General features: G+C 37.5%; 1 protein-coding gene across 1 annotated transcript in view; it reads left to right on the top strand.

The window, feature by feature from the left end:
• Nucleotides 1-4,576: 4,576 nt before the first annotated feature.
• pcyt1aa (phosphate cytidylyltransferase 1, choline, alpha a) overlaps nt 4,577-10,814 on the top strand; it is a 41,291-nt gene continuing 35,053 nt past the window's right edge. Inside the window, exon 1 of the mRNA XM_034183167.1 lies at nt 4,577-4,888. The gene's annotated coding sequence lies outside the window, so the exon portion shown is untranslated. The remainder of the gene's footprint in view (nt 4,889-10,814) is intronic.

Here is a 10,814-nt window from a genome sequence, read left to right as displayed (position 1 = left end):
CACAATGGAAAAACTCCTCTCAGCCAAATAGGATTTAAACCACTTAAGTGCAATACCTTGAAAGCCAACAAGATGTTCTAACGGGGAAACAAGTACTGTGTTATCCACAGTCTCTAAGGCTGCTGTGAGATCCAACAGAACCAGCACAGCAGGATTCCCTACATCCACCGACAGAGTGATGTCATTATGTACTTTTAAAAGTGCTGACGCGGTGCTGTGTCGTGATTTAAATCCAGATTGGAATTTTTCAAGGATGTGATTGTCTTCTAAAAATGACAGAAAATGTATAAAAACAACCTTTTCTAAAATCTTAGAGCGAAATGGCAGATGCAACACAGGTCTAAAATTGGATAAAACTGATGAGTCGAGGTTAGGTTTTTTAAGAAGGGGTTTAAAAGCAGCTGGCACAAACCCTGAACTAAGACCACCAGAGTCAATAAAAGTTAGGAGACCTGCCCCAACAGCATTAAAAACCTCTTTTAGCACCTTAGCTGGAACAGCATCTAAAGGACAACTTGCAGGGTTTTTTTTTTCTGTTTCACTATCTCAGTAAGGGACGAACGAGAAATGGGCTCAAACTGCTTGAGCACAGCAGAAAGTGCCCGAGTAACAGACAGCTCAACATGACATTTATGATTAGCATTCTGTGTGACTGATGAGACTTTGTCGATGAAAAACTGAAGAAACTGCTGACAGGTTGTAGCATCCGTCAGAACAGAGGTACATGGCTCCTTCGTATTTTGTATTTCATTTCATTTTCATTTTCATTTATTTATCACAGCAAGGTTACCTCAAGGCGCTTGTATGTCTTTGATGTTTATTTAAACTTTCTGCAGTTTAGTTCTGGAATTACTGTAGTTTGGTTTTATTCTGTGTTTCCTTCCTGTGTTTATTTTTTTCCTGGTTTTATTTCTGTATTTATTGTAGTTATTCTTCCTGTGGACAACAAGGTGGCTTAGTGGTTAGCACTGTTGCCTCACAGCAAGAAAGTCATGGGATCAATCCCCACTTATGGTCTTTCTGTGTTGAGTCTGCATGTTCTCTTCATATTTGCGTGGCTTTTTTTCCGGGTGCTCCGGCTTCCTCCCACATCCAAAGGCATGCACGTTAGGTACACTGGAAACATTAAATTGTCCATAGGTAGGGTTGTGTGTGTGTGTGTGTGTGTGTGTGTGTGTGGTGTGTGTGTGTGTGTGGTGTGTGTGTGTGTGTGTGTGTGTGTGTGTGTGTGTGTGTGTGTGTGTGTGTGTGTGTGTGTGTGTGTTGTTTGTCTATATGTGGCCCTGCGACAGACTGGCGTCCTGTCCAGGATGTACCCCGTCCCATGCCCCGTGACTGCTGGGATAGGCACCAGCTCCCCCGTGACCCTTAATTGGAGTAAGCAGTTGAAGATGAGTTCTTCCTATTTCATTTTAGCAGTGGCTGTTCTTTGTGCATTTTGTTAATTTTCTTCCTGTACCTCTCTCCCTGTCTCCCATTTGTGTGATTGCCTTTGGAGTGCATTTAAACCCTTGTGTACCTGTAAGGCTTTCCCTGAATGTTGTGCATTTTGATCCTTTCTTGCTGGTATTTTCTAATGTTCCCTCTGATGTTGGAGAAACTCAAGCTTTTTGAAACACTGAATCAATATGAAGCAGTTGTGTTGAAATGATTCAGTGTTTCGAAGCTGGCCAATCTTCAACATAGCATTTGTATGGAACGAACAATAAAGGGCAAGGTGTCATGAAAGAGTAAGATATTGTTATGTATGCTTAATAATAAAGGTTCTATGTGCATCTTGAAATTTTTGACTATTTTTCTTTTAAAGACATTTATAATAACATACTTCTGTTATAATGTGATTGTGGCATCAAAAAATGCTGTATGTAACCGAGATATAAATTGAGAAACACTTGTACAACTAGGGACTGTTATGACAATAGTTGTACAAAATAATGGGGATGGGGGGGGGTTCAAAGGGTTTTATTTAAAAGCAAGTTCATTTCAGCCATGTTAGGCTTGAGTCTGTTCCTCTTCCTTGTTACTACCTCTCTAGTTTTGGATTAGACCCTTTCACACAGTACAGATGTTGCTGGCATATGACAATAGATTCTGGCCAGCTTGTAAAGAGTTGGATAAACAGCTGTCTCCATCCTCCCTATCTCTTCTTTCCTCACACTCTCAAACACTCTCTACACAAACTATCACACAAACACTTTCTAATGTTCTCACACTCACTTTACACGTATCCGGTAACTAACCTATTAACCTTTCTCTGCATATGTATGTAATATGTGTATGTAAGTGTGAAAATCAGTATATATAGTGTCTGAATATCTATGTCACATGCCACGGTGAGTGTATACATGTATGATGGTTTTTTAATGTAATGCTAACTTTACCTAAATCTCTCTCTGGTTGACAGTTGATGGAACTATAGTAATAACGCATGCCAAAACTCTCCTCCTCTCAAAAAACCCCATTAAGTACAGAGAGATTGTGCTCATTTATAAGCACTATGAGAGTTTGATAACTCCTGCCCTGCATTCAAGTCAGTGTGACACATCGCTGATACGCATGTGATGTAAGGAAGCTTTGTTTGGGGAGTCACATGATTTTTCACAGGATGAAAAGAGGCATCCAAACACCTTGCAACGACACTTCTGCCTTGAAAGACCAATACTTTGTTGAGCCGTCTGCTTCGAGCATAACATCACTAGTTCCCCCGCATTGCCTTCTTGTTTTTGAACCTTATTTCCTTCTTGTGAGTTTTTAACTTTGACTTTGCCTGATGTAATTGGACACCGTTGCCTGTTTTCTGATTGATCGATGTGTTTTTGACCTCTTGCTCTGTTTGTGGACCATCTGCCTGCCTATCCCCTCTTGGAGATAGTCGAACTAACGAGCCAATTTGTTACATTGTATTGTGCAAATTAGTCATCTAGTTAACTTGCCACTGTCTGGTCACCTCATGTAGCAATACCACCAGTAATCGCTACATGACAATGCAATACAAAAGTTTCCCTTAAGGCTTATGGACATCAATCTTCAGTTCATTTTAAATGTCATTTTGAATCAAATCAAAATTCAAGCCTCTACAGCAACAGAACCACTAATGATATGATGTTATTTATCTCAGTCAAAGGGGAGGAGTCACCGAGTGAGGAGGAGTCACATAGAGTATCATGATACTGCGCATATTCCCGAGATTACACACACCACACTGTGATATATTGTTAAATATGTTTTCTTTGTGTTTGTTCAGTGTGATTTGACAATTTCTGCTTTCACTGCTTCGTCTGCCGTCGTATTATAATTTCTGCAGTGCGCACGCTGATTACAAATGATCAGAAAAGTCCGCACATTTACAGCACGAAGTCGGTAAAAGAGGAATTTGTACAGCTTACCTTCGAATTTGAGGTAATGACTGTAGAAAGAAAAGCTTATTGAGGGTCAAATTAGTTCATAATAAAGCATAATCCATCTACAGAGAACTTTAAAACTGTTACGCACGTCATTGCATGACATGGAGTTACAGAGCTGCAGAAGAATAAATCAGGCTTTAAATTAATGAAATAAATCATCATAAATTGTATTTTTTTTTGTAAATTTGATAGCTTAACTATTTTTATATTTAATTTGATAGCACCTGTACCTAGATGTGTTCCTGTATGTGGTTAAATGATTTTAAAAAATCTTGAAAACATAAAAGGTTCATTCAATAGTTCGGCCCAGTTGGAACCAAAATGGCGCCATGTTCTGAGTTGACGCTGGTTGTCGCCTCGGTCGCCTCTCTCTCAGCCGCCATCTTGGACCGGTCGTCCGACCCGTTCCACTCAGTGCTGTTTGGCCGGCGCAGCGCATTTAATCCATCGTAACTCTCTGAATACTAAAATGATTTTCACGCGGTTTTTGTTCTGCAAACGTCATACATCAGAGAGAACACATACATGTAGCTATGATACAGGACAAATGGTTCTCGTATTTTAATATTCATAGTGGGATTAACAGTTAATATAGCCTACACTGTAGACAGGTATTTTAAACACTATGCTTATACACACACACACACACACACACACACACACACACACACACACACACACACACACACACACACACACACACACACACACACACACACACACACACACACACTAATATATGATAGAGAAGCAGATAGTGGCAGATAAAGTCAAATATTTTAGTAATTTGAAGAGTCAATACATGATTAGGCTATATCTAAATATTTACATATATAAACAAAATACTGCTAAATGAATACATTATATTTCTACATCAAACATAACAATAGTAGTTATATATCAGAGAAAATTACAATATATATAAATCACATATGGTGTATCAATATAATCAATATATCAGAGAAAAAGTTATAATATATCAGAGAAAGTTATATATAAATCATATAGTGAGTGTGTGTGTGTGTGTGTGTGTGTGTGTGTGTGTGTGTGTGTGTGTGTGTGTGTGTGTGTGTGTGTGTGTGTATGTATATATATATATATATATATATATATATATATATATATATATATATATATATATATATATATATACACACACTTTACACCGGAATTGATTGTTTCTGCAGTTCCGTTAAGGATGTGGAAGTTTTTGTAGTTCGCGTATTGTTGACCTGTCAGTCTTCTCGTACAGTCTGTCATTGCCGATCATTTATGTGTTGTAGCTGTTGCACATCATTGCCGGTGTCGCGGTCTAGCCGCGGCGTCTGACGGATTTCTCTGGTTGCACTGCTGTTACTGGTCAGCTAGCGGCTAAAGGTTAGCCTATCAGCTTGGGAGCTACTAGCATTAGCCGGCTACCTCGTCTGCTGACAAGAGGAGGCAGGGAAGCCGCCCACTCAGTATTCCAGATAGCAGACTGAACGGTAAGTGCACATTACTTACCTTTAAAGTATGATTTCGTTAGCCTACAGGATTTTAGCAATTTTACAAGAAGCTAAAGCATCCATTAGACTTGACAACTGAGCTGTACCAACCAGTGCCAGTCTACTGCTGCCAGTGTTTATTTCTGTGAGCTGTTACTAGTGTTTGTTTCTGTGAGCTGTTACTAGTGTTTATTTCTGTGAGCTGTTACCAGTGTTTATTTCTGTGAGCTGTTACTACTGTTTATTTCTGTGAGCTGTTACTAGTGTTTATTTCTGTGAGCTGTTACCAGTGTTTGTTTCTGTGAGCTGTTACCAGTTTGTTTCTGTGATCTGTTACGTGTTTATTTCTGAGTTGTTACTACTGTTTATTTCTGTGAGCTGTTACCAGTGTTTATTTCTGTGAGTTGTTACTAGTGTTTATTTCTGTGAGCTGTTACTACTGTTTATTTCTGTGAGCTGTTACCAGTGTTTATTTCTGTGAGCTGTTACTACTGTTTATTTCTGTGAGCTGTTACCAGTGTTTATTTCTGTGAGCTGTTACTACCGTTTGTTTCTGTGATCTGTTAACTAGTGTTTGTTTCTGTGATCTGTTACTAGTGTTTATTTCTGTGATCTGTTACTACTGTTTATTTCTGTGAGCTGTTACTAGTGTTTGTTTCTGTGATCTGTTACTAGTGTTTATTTCTGTGATGTGTTACCAGTGTTTATTTCTGTGAGCTGTTACCAGTGTTTATTTCTGTGAGCTGTTACTATTGTTTGTTTCTGTGAGCTGTTACTAGTGTTTGTTTCTGTGAGCTGTTACTAGTGTTTATTTCTGAGCTGTTACCAGTGTTTATTTCTGTGATCTGTTACTAGTGTTTATTTCTGTGAGCTGTTACTACTGTTTATTTCTGTGAGCTGTTACCAGTGTTTATTTCTGTGAGCTGTTACTAGTGTTTATTTCTGTGAGCTGTTACTACTGTTTGTTTCTGTGATGTGTTACCAGTGTTTATTTCTGTGAGCTGTTACTAGTGTTTATTTCTGTGAGCTGTTACTAGTGTTTGTTTCTGTGAGCTGTTACTAGTGTTTATTTCTGAGCTGTTACCAGTGTTTATTTCTGTGAGCTGTTACTAGTGTTTATTTCTGTGAGCTGTTACCAGTGTTTGTTTCTGTGAGCTGTTACCAGTTTGTTTCTGTGATCTGTTACGTGTTTATTTCTGAGTTTTTACTACTGTTTATTTCTGTGAGCTGTTACCAGTGTTTATTTCTGTGAGTTGTTACTAGTGTTTATTTCTGTGAGCTGTTACTACTGTTTATTTCTGTGAGCTGTTACTACTGTTTATTTCTGTGAGCTGTTACTACTGTTTATTTCTGTGAGCTGTTACCAGTGTTTATTTCTGTGAGCTGTTACTACCGTTTGTTTCTGTGATCTGTTAACTAGTGTTTGTTTCTGTGATCTGTTACTAGTGTTTATTTCTGTGATCTGTTACTACTGTTTATTTCTGTGAGCTGTTACTAGTGTTTGTTTCTGTGATCTGTTACTAGTGTTTATTTCTGTGATGTGTTACCAGTGTTTATTTCTGTGAGCTGTTACCAGTGTTTATTTCTGTGAGCTGTTACTAGTGTTTGTTTCTGTGAGCTGTTACTAGTGTTTGTTTCTGTGAGCTGTTACTAGTGTTTATTTCTGAGCTGTTACCAGTGTTTATTTCTGTGATCTGTTACTAGTGTTTATTTCTGTGAGCTGTTACTACTGTTTATTTCTGTGAGCTGTTACCAGTGTTTATTTCTGTGACCTGTTACTAGTGTTTATTTCTGTGAGCTGTTACTACTGTTTGTTTCTGTGATGTGTTACCAGTGTTTATTTCTGTGAGCTGTTACTAGTGTTTATTTCTGTGAGCTGTTACTAGTGTTTGTTTCTGTGAGCTGTTACTAGTGTTTATTTCTGAGCTGTTACCAGTGTTTATTTCTGTGAGCTGTTACCAGTGTTTGTTTCTGTGATCTGTTACCAGTGTTTATTTCTGAGTTGTTACTACTGTTTATTTCTGTGAGCTGTTACCAGTGTTTATTTCTGTGAGCTGTTACTACTGTTTATTTCTGTGAGCTGTTACCAGTGTTTATTTCTGTGAGCTGTTACCAGTGTTTGTTTCTGTGATCTGTTAACTACCGTTTGTTTCTGTGATCTGTTATTACTGTTTATTTCTGTGAGCTGTTATTACTGTTTATTTCTGTGAGCTGTTACCAGTATTTGTTTCTGTGAGTTGTTACCAGTGTTTATTTCTGTGAGCTGTTACTAGTGTTTATTTTTGTGAGCTGTTACTACTGTTTGTTTCTGTGATGTGTTACCAGTGTTTATTTCTGTGAGCTGTTACTAGTGTTTATTTCTGTGAGCTGTTACTAGTGTTTGTTTCTGTGAGCTGTTACTAGTGTTTATTTCTGAGCTGTTACCAGTGTTTATTTCTGTGAGCTGTTACCAGTGTTTGTTTCTGTGATCTGTTACCAGTGTTTATTTCTGAGTTGTTACTACTGTTTATTTCTGTGAGCTGTTACCAGTGTTTATTTCTGTGAGTTGTTACCAGTGTTTATTTCTGTGAGCTGTTACTACTGTTTATTTCTGTGAGCTGTTACCAGTGTTTATTTCTGTGAGCTGTTACCAGTGTTTATTTCTGTGAGCTGTTACTGTTTATTTCTGTGAGCTGTTACTAGTGTTTATTTCTGTGATCTGTTACTAGTGTTTATTTCTGTGATCTGTTACTAGTGTTTATTTCTGTGAGTTGTTACTACTGTTTATTTCTGTGAGCTGTTACCAGTGTTTATTTCTGTGAGCTGTTACTACCGTTTGTTTCTGTGATCTGTTAACTAGTGTTTGTTTCTGTGATCTGTTACTAGTGTTTATTTCTGTGATCTGTTACTACTGTTTATTTCTGTGAGCTGTTACCAGTGTTTATTTCTGTGAGCTGTTACTAGTGTTTGTTTCTGTGATCTGTTGCTAGTGTTTATTTCTGTGATGTGTTACCAGTGTTTATTTCTGTGAGCTGTTACCAGTGTTTATTTCTGTGAGCTGTTATTAGTGTTTGTTTCTGTGAGCTGTTACTAGTGTTTGTTTCTGTGAGCTGTTACTAGTGTTTATTTCTGAGCTGTTACCAGTGTTTATTTCTGTGATCTGTTACTAGTGTTTATTTCTGTGAGCTGTTACTACTGTTTATTTCTGTGAGCTGTTACCAGTGTTTATTTCTGTGAGCTGTTACTAGTGTTTATTTCTGTGAGCTGTTACTACTGTTTGTTTCTGTGATGTGTTACCAGTGTTTATTTCTGTGAGCTGTTACTAGTGTTTATTTCTGTGAGCTGTTACTAGTGTTTGTTTCTGTGAGCTGTTACTAGTGTTTATTTCTGAGCTGTTACCAGTGTTTATTTCTGTGAGCTGTTACCAGTGTTTGTTTCTGTGATCTGTTACCAGTGTTTATTTCTGAGTTGTTACTACTGTTTATTTCTGTGAGCTGTTACCAGTGTTTATTTCTGTGAGCTGTTACTACTGTTTATTTCTGTGAGCTGTTACCAGTGTTTATTTCTGTGAGCTGTTACCAGTGTTTGTTTCTGTGATCTGTTAACTACCATTTGTTTCTGTGATCTGTTATTACTGTTTATTTCTGTGAGCTGTTATTACTGTTTATTTCTGTGAGCTGTTACCAGTGTTTGTTTCTGTGAGCTGTTACCAGTGTTTATTTCTGTGAGCTGTTACTAGTGTTTATTTCTGTGAGCTGTTACTACTGTTTGTTTCTGTGATGTGTTACCAGTGTTTATTTCTGTGAGCTGTTACTAGTGTTTATTTCTGTGAGCTGTTACTAGTGTTTGTTTCTGTGAGCTGTTACTAGTGTTTATTTCTGAGCTGTTACCAGTGTTTATTTCTGTGAGCTGTTACCAGTGTTTGTTTCTGTGATCTGTTACCAGTGTTTATTTCTGAGTTGTTACTACTGTTTATTTCTGTGAGCTGTTACCAGTGTTTATTTCTGTGAGTTGTTACCAGTGTTTATTTCTGTGAGCTGTTACCAGTGTTTATTTCTGTGAGCTGTTACTACTGTTTATTTCTGTGAGCTGTTACCAGTGTTTATTTCTGTGAGCTGTTACCAGTGTTTATTTCTGTGAGCTGTTACTACTGTTTATTTCTGTGAGCTGTTACTACCGTTTGTTTCTGTGATCTGTTAACTAGTGTTTGTTTCTGTGATCTGTTACTAGTGTTTGTTTCTGTGATCTGTTACTAGTGTTTTTTCTGTGAGCTGTTACCAGTGTTTATTTCTGTGAGCTGTTACTAGTGTTTATTTCTGTGAGCTGTTACTACTGTTTGTTTCTGTGATGTGTTACCAGTGTTTATTTCTGTGAGCTGTTACTAGTGTTTATTTCTGTGAGCTGTTACTAGTGTTTGTTTCTGTGAGCTGTTACTAGTGTTTATTTCTGAGCTGTTACCAGTGTTTATTTCTGTGAGCTGTTACCAGTGTTTGTTTCTGTGATCTGTTACCAGTGTTTATTTCTGAGTTGTTACTACTGTTTATTTCTGTGAGCTGTTACCAGTGTTTATTTCTGTGAGCTGTTACTACTGTTTATTTCTGTGAGCTGTTACCAGTGTTTATTTCTGTGAGCTGTTACCAGTGTTTGTTTCTGTGATCTGTTAACTACCGTTTGTTTCTGTGATCTGTTATTACTGTTTATTTCTGTGAGCTGTTATTACTGTTTATTTCTGTGAGCTGTTACCAGTGTTTGTTTCTGTGAGCTGTTACCAGTGTTTATTTCTGTGAGCTGTTACTAGTGTTTATTTCTGTGAGCTGTTACTACTGTTTGTTTCTGTGATGTGTTACCAGTGTTTATTTCTGTGAGCTGTTACTAGTGTTTATTTCTGTGAGCTGTTACTAGTGTTTGTTTCTGTGAGCTGTTACTAGTGTTTATTTCTGAGCTGTTACCAGTGTTTATTTCTGTGAGCTGTTACCAGTGTTTGTTTCTGTGATCTGTTACCAGTGTTTATTTCTGAGTTGTTACTACTGTTTATTTCTGTGAGCTGTTACCAGTGTTTATTTCTGTGAGTTGTTACCAGTGTTTATTTCTGTGAGCTGTTACCAGTGTTTATTTCTGTGAGCTGTTACTACTGTTTATTTCTGTGAGCTGTTACCAGTGTTTATTTCTGTGAGCTGTTACCAGTGTTTATTTCTGTGAGCTGTTACTACTGTTTATTTCTGTGAGCTGTTACTACCGTTTGTTTCTGTGATCTGTTAACTAGTGTTTGTTTCTGTGATCTGTTACTAGTGTTTGTTTCTGTGATCTGTTACTAGTGTTTTTTCTGTGAGCTGTTACCAGTGTTTGTTTCTGTGAGCTGTTACTAGTGTTTATTTCTGAGCTGTTACCAGTGTTTATTTCTGTGAGCAGTTACTAGTGTTTATTTCTGTGAGCTGTTACTACTGTTTATTTCTGTGAGCTGTTACCAGTGTTTATTTCTGTGAGCTGTTACCAGTGTTTATTTCTGTGAGCTGTTACTAGTGTTTATTTCTGTGAGCTGTTACTACTGTTTGTTTCTGTGATGTGTTACCAGTGTTTATTTCTGTGAGCTGTTACTAGTGTTTATTTCTGTGAGCTGTTACTAGTGTTTGTTTCTGTGAGCTGTTACTAGTGTTTATTTCTGAGCTGTTACCAGTGTTTATTTCTGTGAGCTGTTACCAGTGTTTGTTTCTGTGATCTGTTACCAGTGTTTATTTCTGAGTTGTTACTACTGTTTATTTCTGTGAGCTGTTACCAGTGTTTATTTCTGTGAGCTGTTACTACTGTTTATTTCTGTGAGCTGTTACCAGTGTTTATTTCTGTGAGCTGTTACCAGTGTTTATTTCTGTGAGCTGTTACCAGTGTTTATTTCTGTGAGCTGTTACTCCCGTTTGTTTCTGTGATCTGTTAACTACCGTTTGTTTCTGTG

Source organism: Thalassophryne amazonica, chromosome 12 (genome assembly GCF_902500255.1).
Source record: "Thalassophryne amazonica chromosome 12, fThaAma1.1, whole genome shotgun sequence".
In the NCBI taxonomy this organism is placed as follows: domain Eukaryota; kingdom Metazoa; phylum Chordata; class Actinopteri; order Batrachoidiformes; family Batrachoididae; genus Thalassophryne; species Thalassophryne amazonica.
This window is presented reverse-complemented; position numbering and strand designations above follow the sequence as displayed.